Here is an 11,948-nt window from a genome sequence, read left to right as displayed (position 1 = left end):
TACCTTACATATAATAAATTAAGAACGCTAATTCATTATTATATTGAAATATCCTTTACCAGTTTAAACTTCACTCAGCTACTGTAATTTGGACCCTCTTATATTTAAAGATTGAACTTTAATTTAAAGATGCCTTCATCTTATATTTAATGTTATAAGATGCGTTAGTATCTTATATTTAATGTAATAAATTTAAACATCACATTTGTAATCAAGAAATGGTTGAATCACATTCATGAAACAGAAGTAGAAATTTGAAGGGAGAATTCTCGAGGTAGCTATTTAGTGGCCAATGTTGCTATCTTGGTTTTCTGCTACTACTGTGCCTTCTATGCTGCTTTCAAGCCCTGAGTTCCTATGCTGACAATGTAGCATACTGCATAGACAGCTTAAACTGGCATTTATGTATGTCCTCAATATGTACAAGACAGATTCTTCAGTTTTAGTAATACCTTTGCACTTTACCAGCTGAGTTGTTAAGCTGAAGCATCAATTTTGGAGCACAAATTCTTGTGAGGGGATGATGACAACCACCATTGATTGAACCCATCAACCATAGATGCACAAATTCTTTCACTAATGCCACATTCCAGTCTCCACAAATTTATTCACACAAGTTGTATCGATCCATCAACCAATTATCTCCAAGGAACTTCACATTTATATAAAGACTTTTGGATGAGAACATCCAGTTAGAATGCTTGTAGCATTTTTCTAAAGAAAAGAATTTTGGAGCGCAAATTCTTGGGAGGGGATGCTGAAAACCACCATTGATTGAACCCTTCAACCATAGATGCACAAATTCTTTCACTAATGCTATATTCCTGTCTGCACAAATTTATTCACACAATTACTATCAATCCATCAACCAATTATCTAAATCAATTCTTATAATCGGCCAAATCAATATATTATATTCTCTAAATCAATATCAAATTAATCTAGAATATTAATAGAATAATATCACTGAAATCAATCTGACTTATTTAGAATATCATTGACATGTTTTAAGCTATATATATTTACTTCCACCCACCATTCCTTACCTCCACAAATCAAACCAATTCAAAGCCATCTTTGAACTTCTTTCCTTCAAGAAATTAAAAGAACAATCCAATCAACAAGTAGAGAAAGAAGAAAGTAGGAAGTTCCAGGAGAGGGAGATTCTGAACAGGAGCCGATGAGTAACCAAGACAAGAACCAGCAGCAACTTTCAAGTGGCAATAACTATCACGGCCAGCGAGGTAATACTCAACCTGGCATTCTATTTTCACAGGGTCATCCTCCAAGTCTTCAACCTCACCATCAATTGCTGGCTCAAAGTGATCAGGCTACTTTGTACTAAACTTGTTCGAAGGGTCTTTCTAATAAAAACTGCCTTCCTCCCACGCTCTACTTTTTATACCCCAACTTAATTAATTACATGTATCTAATTTTTTTTTTTTCAAAATGTTGGGTTCGAATCCTCTTTTTCAGAATTAAAAAACGGCTGAAAGTGTAAATCTGTATAAATTTCCAAGGACCAGGACAAATCTGAAACAACAATGTAAAAGAGTGTAACAGTTTGACTTTGCAGGAAACATGAGCCCCTCTCCTCAAGAATCTTGTCCATCGGATGCTCATCTGCAGTCAGGAAATGTACTTCTTATGGCCCGACCGTACATCTATGACGCACCAGCAGTTCCACTGCCCCGACCGTACAACCCAACAGCAGTGCCACGGGAGCCTTCTAGTGATAGGAGCAGTTGTAGCGTCTTATGAAACCTGTAGTTAATAAATTTTAGCATGCTTCAATATTTAAGAACAAAAAAGGCTAGGTCCTCACTTATGTTGTATCCCTGTTGTTAATGAATTAAAATTAATAAATTCTACTGGAAGTTGGTTAGTATTGCATTGCATAGAAATCGTTAAGATTTGATAAATGATGAAATCCAAATTTGAAGTTGTAATCTGTGAAAACATGAAATTTGGATCATTAGGCTCCTTTTTTCACCTTTTATGACGGATTGGAAAGGAAATATTGCAATCAAATTCTAAATTAGCTTGGTGGAATTATCAATTATGTATTATATCAATGATTAAAAATAAGTTACACTGATTAATTCATTACTGATTAATTATTATGTTATTAATGATTACAATTAAATTATACTAATTATTTTTATATTTTCAATAATTAATTAATAAATTATTAACTATCTACTATTATCCACAGCGGTTAAGGTATATCCACAGCAGCCTTCTGGTGGTAGTTGCAGTTGTAGCATCTTATGAAACCTGTAGTTGATAAATTTTAGCATGCTTCATCATTTAAGAACAAAAGGGGCTAGGTCCCCATTTATGTTGTATCCGTCATTAATGAATTAAAATGAATAAATTCTACTGCAAGTTAGTTAGTATTGCATAGAAATCATTAAGATTGGATAAATAATGAAATCCAAATTTGAAGTTGTAATATGTGAAGACATGAAATTTGGATCATTAGGCTCCTTTTTTCACCTTTTACGATGAATTGAAAAGGAAATATTGCAATCAAATTCTAAATTACCTTGGTGGCATTATCAACTATGTATTATATGAATCAAAGAACTTCCTGAATTGATCCATCCACAACAAATTTTGTATCCAAACACATATTTCCTCAAATTTTAGCTTTACAATAATTAATATTACCATTATATTAAGTAATCTTACCAAAGTCAATTTCACCATCTATCTAAATGGATCTTAAGTTATTTATGATTTACTACTATCAATTAATTACTATTAAACCAAAATTAATTTACTATCAAATTATGATTAATTTATTATTAAGTAATCATTGGTTTATTACTAAATTATCGATAATTAACTATTAAATTATCATTTTTTTAATAAATTATTTTTGATTTACTACTATATTGTTATGACTAACTTATTATTAAGTAATCATTAGTTTATTATTAAGTTATCAATGATTAACTACTAAGTTGTCATTTTTTAAAAAAAGTTATCCTGGATTTATTGTTATATTGTTATTCATTTATAACTATATTATAATTAATTTAACATTAAATTATTATGCAATTACTCTATATTATTATTGATTTATTACTAAGTTATCTATGCTTTAAGATTAAGTTGTTATTGATTAATTCTTATGTTATCGATGATTACAACTATGTTATACTTATTACCTTTATGATATCAATGACTAATTAATAAATTATTAATTATCTACTATTATATTATCGTTAATTTATGTATATCCAAAAAGAAAATAACCCCAATGTATGCTAAATGATATAATTTGTAAAGCAGAGAAAGAAAGTAAGAAAAAATTTAAGTGTAGATGACTTGAAAAATAATGAGTAAATGCTCTTAATTTACTATTCGTAGTTTAACACGTAATTATAAGTTAAAATCATAACTTATTATGATAATGTAAGTATCAAAATTAAATTAAATATATATGTACAATGTATATTAAGTCAATATTTCTAAGATATTCTTCAAATTTTTAGTTAATGATATAATTGGACATATTAAGATAAGTTTTATTGATGATTTCATTAAATAATTAGTGTATGTATTATCATACTTGTTAGCAAAGTACAATTGCATATAAAATATTGAAAATTTTTGAAGTTTTCCTTCCAACAAAGAAATTAATAAACTTTGCCGTATATTTATATTTTTAAGTATATAATTTGGGGTAAAAATTTTGTTATATACATATTATAAAAGTAATGAAAAAAAATTTACTACATAAAATTTATAAAAAATAAATAGGCAACTTTTTTTGAAAGAAAATATTAAGTTCACAATAATCACATTTGCATTCTCCTTTTAAAAAATCCATCATGCAGCAACTTGATCAACAAATGAATGATTATAAACTCATTGATCTAAATTAACATTTCTATAATAAGAATTTAAATATCCTTCGAAGAATATATATTCTTTAATATTTGTAAGACTAGGATATAAAAATTTTCTTCCATAATTATTATTAGTGTCTTCATAATTTTTGCACTTAAATTTTCATTATATTGTATTCTCATTTTATTTTGAAGTTTATTTTCGTTGCCATAAAAGTATAACTAAAAATAATATGATTAATCAACTCAAATTTGAAATAATTCAAAGCTCAAATTGAGTATATATAAAATTTTTACTCATTTTTAATTTTAATTTAATTAAAATTAATATAATACACACAATTATAAAAATGAACTAACTTGATTTTGATATTAATTGATTTTAAAAAATTGACAACTTAGTAGTTATTTAAAATTAGAAATGATTGAAAAAAAACCAAAGTTTGAATTGAAATAGTAACCCAATCAAAATCAAAATTTTCTTAATCACCTTATGTAACAATTTAAAAGTTTTGTATTTGAGTTTTTTTTCCTTTATCATCAATGTCTTGTTTTGATTATATTTGTGGTAGAATTAGTTAATTAATTTTTAAAAATATTTCCAAAATGAAACTATAATTTTAAGTAATTGAGTATGCTTCTTTTTTATTTAGATTTAAATTGATTTGAATGAAACCTTTTACATAAAAAGAAACATATACCAATTACAAAGTCAAATTTGCTCATGCACATAAATAAATAATTGAGTATACTATGAATAGAAGTAGATGATAAAATTTTACATAACTTAATTAATCCCTGATTTTATGTCTAAAATACTACTCGAAATTATCAAAAGTTAAATTTCATAATTACTGAAACATTAAATACAAAATTAAATAAAGATTTATCAAATAAATTTTGCTAATAAATATCCTTAAGTCACTTGTAAGTTTAGTTAAATTATAATTTATAATAATATTTTGGCTAAAATATTAAAAAGGTCCTTAAATTGTTTCACTTTTTTAAATAGGTTCTACTTTTATTATACCTAAATAAGCTCTTGTCTTTTGATTCGTATTCAAATAAGCCTTTATTTCAAACCAAAGATTAAGTGAAGGATTGATTTAGGTACAAACTAAAGATTAGCAGCTTATTTGGAAATAATTAAAATTTAAGGGTTTATTTAAATGTAAATTAAAGGTTGAGGGTTTATTTGGATATAATAAAATTATAGGAGCTTATCTACGTAAAATGATAAAATTCAAGGATTTTTTATTGTTTTAATCTAATATTTTTGTATTAAAAGTAATAATGATAATTAATTTCATGAATTTCAATATTTTTTAACAAATATTAAATAATATGGTAACCTTAAAAATTTTGATACAATAGTGAAGATTATTTAACTAATATAATGAAGAAAATGAGGGAGTATATAATGTTTCTCATAATGAAAGAGTTTCATACTAATCCTAAAAAAAATTTAAATCAATACATTAGCATATTCTTGATTGAAACATAATATAAGACAAACCTTTTTTGTCATATAGAGAAGATAAAGCTATGCAAAACCATCCAATCTTTTGTCTCATTTTTTGCTTGGCATAATTTTTCATTGGTTCTTTCATTGATTGATTGTAATTGTATGCTCTATCATTTGAAAGCTTATTTTTTTCTTTTGTTTGAAATTTTTTATTGTTTAAAAATATCAAAATACATAATCTTAGAAATTAAAATGAAATAAAAAAATTCCTAACCTTGGTAATTATCATGTTTTTTCTTAAGAAAATTCCAATTCTCAAAATAACAAACTTGTTATGGGGTACCTATATGATTTATAATGACTTAATTTTCAATATTAACAACATAAATTTTCATGAATGAATGTAACCTTGGCATGGCAAAAAATGCAACATTGGCATAAGCACATTAAAAAGATAGTTCCAATAAATTTTGCAATATATTAAAAAAAATCACAAAAACAATTAATCATACTTCACTTGATAATTCTCTACTTTGAAAAATTCAAGTTAGGGCTTTCAACCACAAGGATGACAAACAAAAGTTAGTAATTTAATACAATTGAGAAATATTAAATCATCTTAAGATAGAAATTAGTTAAGTGGAATAATTCTTATTACAATTTGATCTTGAGTTAGTGGTAAATGGAACACCTCATGAATCATCTAATTATATAAGTTAGAAGTCTAATCGAAGTGTTCAAAATGTTCAACAAATTACATAATACCAATTATTGGTGGAAGGTGTGTGTAATTAATTTGCATTTGATTTGATATTAGTTTTTATTCATGGAGTAATAATTATAAAATTCTAAAAAAGGAAAATACAAAAGATAAATTAAATGTAGAAGTTGGGTTAAACTATAAGAATGATATGTATTAAAAAATATTTTAAGTGACTAAAAAGATTTAATTATGTTATCAATGATCAAATAATTTGTACAAAAAAAAATGTTAAAATGATCAACTCATAAAACATACAAATAATAAAACCATTAACATACATATATAGTTAGCAAATTAATTAAAACAAAAAATTGAAAGGCAAAAAACAGAAAAAAAAAATGCTTCAATGACTTAATTATGATTATTTTTAATGAATTTATTTATCAACATAAACTATATGTGCAATTAGTTTTAAAACAATAAAAAACAAACTCCATCTAATTGTCTTATTGCCATGCACACTAATAAGCTTCAATCCTATTCTATTTGTAATTTTATTTTATGTGAAAATAATATTTTGTATCTTAATTTGAGTCTAATTAAAAAAATCATTTAGATTAAAATTTTTAAAGAATTTACTAATAGTATTTTAATCAATTACTTTAATATTTTCTAAATTAAAATTTTATTAAGAATATTTTAGTCAATCACTTTTTGTTTATAGTAAAAAAATCACTTTAAGAATTTTTTTAGTCTAATTACAAAAAAGATTATAATAATAAAAAGGAATTCATTTAAATTAAAATTTATAAAAAAAATTTACTAAAAGTTTTTAGTCAATCATTTTTAACATTTTTGGAACTAAAATTTTGAAATTTTTTAGTAGATTAATTTCATATAAACTCTATTTTTAATTTTAGTTGATTTAAATTAAACTTAAATAAATTAATAAAAATTATATATATTTAAAGATAATTTTATTAATTTAAAAATTAATTAAAATATTTAAATTAATTATTTTTAACACTTTTAGGATTCACACTTTTAGACGTTAAAAAATAACTACATTTACTTGTATGGAAAAGAACAAGAAATTCACTATAAATATTATTAATTAGCTTCGATCTCAATGGTCTATGTTAGTTAGAAGCATAATATGATTGCAAAGTCCTATATGACAGATATGTTATATATATATATGTGTGTGTGTGTGTGTTAAGATTTGGTAATACAATTTAATAATGAATTTCACTAACTTTTTAAATTATTTTAAGTTTAAATTAAATAAATTTAACTATACATAAAAATAAATATAAGGCAGGAACAAATAATAAAAAGAGTATGTGTTTAAAGGTAGATTTTTCATCAAATCTTTATTTTAATTGTAGGATACACTTTTATTTTTTTAAATTCCAACAAATTCAAAATGAAATGAAAATCAATAACGAAATTATTAAAATAATATTAAAAAAATACAAGTGCATTTTCAATTACTTCTAAAACATAACAACGAATTATAATGGAATTATAAAAAAAATAAAACATAGCCAAGTTTGATCATGCATTGATGTTTATACTATTTCAGTATTTTGTTTGCTTATGAAAAAGTATGACTAAAATTTTATGATTTGATTTCATGTCAAGTTTGTCTATCAAATTAAACTTTATGCTGATCTTATCTACACATTAATTATTTACAACAATGAAGAAGGAAATAACAAAAATATGAGAGAAATGCTATTGAATGACCACTAATTAATTAAACGAACCAGGAAAAGAAATCAACTATGATTAATGAATATTTTATTTTATATGAAAAAGGTTAGTAATAATAAAAAAAATACTTGAATTAAACTTTATTAAAATTTTAATAAATGAGAATTTAATAATAAAAAGTTAATAATAAAAAATAATTAAATTAAAATTTATTAAAAATTTTATGAAGAGTATTTTAGTCACTCACTTTTAATATTTTAAGAATTAAAATTTTATTAAAGGTGTTTTAATCGATCACTATTATCATTTTTAGAATTCATATTTTATATAGAGATAAATTTAAAACTCAAATATAAATGAATACCTACAAAAACCAGTTAAGACTAGTTGAAGGAGACATCTTGTACTTTAGTTTGAGTTGTTTTTGTCCACCGCGCATTAATGCAAAGCCCAAAGGATTCCACCGTTCCAAACACATAACAACCCATGGCTCTATAACTCACACAGATTGGCCAATCCTTCGAAAGAAAAAAATTAAACCTATCATGCCTCTTATTGCCATATTTTCTATATATGCAATGGTGCATCCTCCACGGCTGTGTAGGGATACTCAACAAACTTGAATATGTTTCGGAAATATATTGGATAATTAGAGTGTTTATATCATATTTTATACAAAAATTATGTATTATAATTTATATTAACATGAAAAATATGAAATATATTTTTTAGATTTTGTTAAATTCATATATGATTTTTATTAAACATGTTATTGTATTTTAAATTTTTAAATTCACTTGAAAACCATCACTATGATTCAAATAAATGAAAAAATTATACCACCATCAAATTTTAAAATAAAACAAAAGAGCCACATTATTCATATAACAATTGGCTATAAGACTATTAGTTCTAAGTATTTACCTAGATTGAAAATTTTAGATTGATAGCGGAGTTTCTTCCCGGGAGCGAAAATGGTTAGAGTTAGACTTTTAGGGTTTAAATTTTTAAAAATTTATATAATCATTCATAAAAAATGATATTCAGTAAATTTTAGATTCAAATTTTAACATTTACAATTTCTTCTATTATTTTTAGATTCAAATTTTAACACTTGCAATATCTTCTATTATTTTTAGACTAGGTCTTATTTGTACAAAAAATAAAACTAGAATTATATTTCATAGAATCTTCACTCTAACTCTGTCCACCTTACATATAATAAATTAAGAATGCAAATTCGTTATTATATTGAAATATCCTTTACCAGTTTAAACTTCACTCAGCTACTATAATATGGACCCTCTTATATTTAAAGATTGAACTTTAATTTAAAGATGCCTTTATCTTACATTTAATGTAATCAATTTAAACATCACATTTGTAATCAAGAAATGGTTGAATCTAATTCATGAAACAGAAGTAGAAATTTGAAGGGAGAGTTCTCGAGGTAGTTATTTAGTGGCCAATGTTGCCATCTTGGATTTCTGCTACTACTGTGCCTTCTATGCTGCTCTTAAGCCCTGAGTTCATATGCTGACAATGTAGCATACTGCTTAGACAGCAAAAACTGGCATTTATGTATGTCCTCAATATGTACAAGATAGATTCTTCAGTTTTAGTAATACCTTTGCACTTTACCAGCTGAGTTGTTAAGCTGAAGCATCAATTTTGGAGCACAAATTCTTGGGAGGGGATGATGAAAACCACCATTGATTGAACCCTTCAACAATAGATGCACAAATTCTTTCACTAATGCTACATTCCTGTCTGCACAAATTTATTCACACAAGTACTATCAATCCATCAACCAATTATCTAAATCAATTCTTATAATCAGCTAAATCAATATATAATATACTCTAAATCAATATCAAATTAATCTAGAATATTAATAGAATAATATCTTTGAAATCAATCTGATATATTATTAGAATATCATTGACATGTTTTAAGCTATATATATTTACTTCCACCCGCCATTCCTTACCTCCACAAATCAAAACAATTCAAAGCCATCTTTAAACTTCTTTCCTTCAAGAAATTAAAAGACCAATCCAATCAACAAGTAGAGAAAGAAGAAAGTAGGAAGTTCCAGGAGAGGGAGATTCTGAACAGGAGCAGTTGAGTAACCAAGACAAGAACCAGCAGCAACTTTCAAGTGGCAATAACCATCACGGCCAGCAAGGTAATACTCAACCTGGCATTCTATTTTCACAGGGTCATCCTCCAAGTCTTCAGCCTCCCCATCAATTGCTGCCTCAAACTGATCAGGCTACTTTGTACTAAACTTGTTTGACGGGTCTTTCTAATAAAAACTGCCTTCCTACCAAGCTCTACTTTTATACCCCAACTTAATTAATTACATGTATCAAATATTTTTTTTTTCAAAAGTGTTGGGTTCGAATCCTCTTTTTCAGAATTAAAAAACGTTTGAAAGTATAAATCTGTATAAATTTCCAAGGACCAGGGCAAATCTGAAACACCAATGTAAAGAGTGTAACAGTTTGACTTTGCAGGAAATATGAGCCCATCTCCTCAAGAATCTTGTCCAAAGGATGCTCATAAAATATATGCCATGAGCCGACCTTACATCCCTGACGCACCAGCATTTCCACCGGAGCCTTCTAGTGGTAGTAGCAGTTGTAGCGTCTTATGAAACCTGTAGTTGGTAAATTTTAGTATGCTTCAATATTTAAGAACAAAAAAGGCTAAGTCCTCACTTAAGTTGTATCCCTGTTGTTAATGAATTAAAATGAATAAATTCTACTGGAAGTTGATTAGAATTGCATTGCATAGAAATCGTTAAGATTTGATAAATGATGAAATCCAAATTTGAAGTTGTAATCTGTTAAAACATGAAATTGGGATCATTAGGCTCCTTTTTTCACCTTTTATGACAGATTGGACAGGAAATATTGCAATCAAATTCTAAATTAGCTTGGTGGAATTATCAATTATGTATTATAACGATGATTAAAAATAAGTTATTCTGATTAAGTTATTATTGATTAATTATTACGTTATTAATGATTACAATTAAATTGTTATGATTACTTTTACCTTTTCAATGATTAATTAATAAATTATTAACTATCTACTATTTTATTATTGTTGATTTCTGTATATTCAAAAAGAAAGTAACCACAAATATATGTTAAATGATATAATTTGTAAAGTGGAGAAAGAAGGCAAGAAAAAATTTAAGGGTAGATGACATGAAAAACAATGAGTAAATATTTTTAATTTATTATTTGTAATTTAACACGTAATTATATATAAGTTCAAATCATAACTTATTATGATAATGCTGAGTATCAAAATTAAATTAAATAAATATATACAATATATATTAAGTCAATATTTTTAAGATATTCTTCAAATTTTTTAGTTCATGGTAAAATTGGACATATTAAGATAAGTTTTATTGATGATTTGATTAAATAATTAGTGTATGTATTATCATACGTGTTAGAAAAATACAATTACATATAAAAGATTGAAAAATTTTGAAGTGTTTTTCCAACAATGAAATTAATAAACTTTGCCTTATATTTATAATTTTAAGTATATAATTTTGGGTAAAAATTTTGTTACATACATATGAAGTAATGAGAAAAAATTTACTACATAAATAGGCAACCTCTTTAAAAAAAATATTAACTTCACAATAACCAGATTTGCATTCTCCATTAAAAAATCCATCAAATGGCAACTTGATTAGCAAATGAATGATTATAAACTCATTGATCTAAATTAACATTTCTGTAATACGAATTTAAATATCCTTAAAAGAATATATATTATTTAATCTTTCTAAGACTGGAGCATAAAAATTTTCTTTTAGAATTATTATTAGTATCTTCATAACTTTTGTACTTAAATTTTTGTTATGTTGTGTTCTCATTTATTTTGAAGTTTATTATCGATGCCATAAAAATATAACTAAAAATAATATAATTAATCAACTCAAATTTGAAATAGTTCAAAACTCAAAATGAGTATGCATAAAATTTTTACTCATTTTTAATTTTAATTTAATTAAAAATAAAAATAATATACATAATTATAAAAATAAACTAACTTCATTTTGATTTCAATTGATTTTAAAAAATTGACAACTTAATAGTTATTTAAAATCTAAAATGATTGGACAAAATCAAAATTTGAATTGAAATAGTAACTCAATCAAAATCTAATTTTT

General features: G+C 25.0%; 2 long non-coding RNA genes across 2 annotated transcripts; both read left to right on the top strand.

Moving 5' to 3' along the window:
• Window positions 1–1,007: 1,007 nt before the first annotated feature.
• LOC149513348 (uncharacterized) lies at window positions 1,008–1,877 on the top strand. Its single transcript, XR_016330510.1, has 2 exons — window positions 1,008–1,244; window positions 1,577–1,877. It is a non-coding gene; the product is annotated as an uncharacterized LOC149513348 (long non-coding RNA).
• Window positions 1,878–9,611: 7,734 nt separating this feature from the next.
• Window positions 9,612–10,530, top strand: LOC149513347 (uncharacterized). Its single transcript, XR_016330509.1, has 2 exons — window positions 9,612–9,932; window positions 10,264–10,530. It is a non-coding gene; the product is annotated as an uncharacterized LOC149513347 (long non-coding RNA).
• The last annotated feature ends 1,418 nt before the right edge of the window (window positions 10,531–11,948 follow it).

The sequence above is a fragment of the Durio zibethinus genome, chromosome 19, assembly GCF_047325235.1.
Source record: "Durio zibethinus cultivar Kanyao isolate XHJ-2024 chromosome 19, ASM4732523v1, whole genome shotgun sequence".
Taxonomy (NCBI): Eukaryota; Viridiplantae; Streptophyta; class Magnoliopsida; order Malvales; family Malvaceae; genus Durio; species Durio zibethinus.
Note: the sequence above shows the minus strand (reverse complement) of the source record. Positions and strands in the feature narration are given on the sequence as shown.